The sequence below is a fragment of the Vombatus ursinus genome, unplaced genomic scaffold (genome assembly GCF_900497805.2).
Source record: "Vombatus ursinus unplaced genomic scaffold, bare-nosed wombat genome assembly UNPS02015030.1, whole genome shotgun sequence".
NCBI classification, from domain to species: domain Eukaryota; kingdom Metazoa; phylum Chordata; class Mammalia; order Diprotodontia; family Vombatidae; genus Vombatus; species Vombatus ursinus.
In genome coordinates, this window is record NW_020954808.1 from 2476695 (window position 1) to 2476921 (window position 227).

The following is a 227-nucleotide window of genomic DNA, read 5'->3' on the forward strand; positions in this document are numbered from 1 at the left end:
ACTGGGCACCATCTTCCTGAAGCCTGTGATTTGCAAGGCACAAGGGAGAGATGTGGAAGGAAAAATCCCTTCCCAGTGGAACCTTAGAGCCATCCAACAGATAGGGAAATANGAGAACTGGGCACCATCTTCCTGAAGCCTGTGATTTGCAAGGCACAAGGGAGAAATGTGGAAGGAAAAATCCCTTCCCAGTGGAACCTTAGAGCCATCCAACAGATAGGGAAATA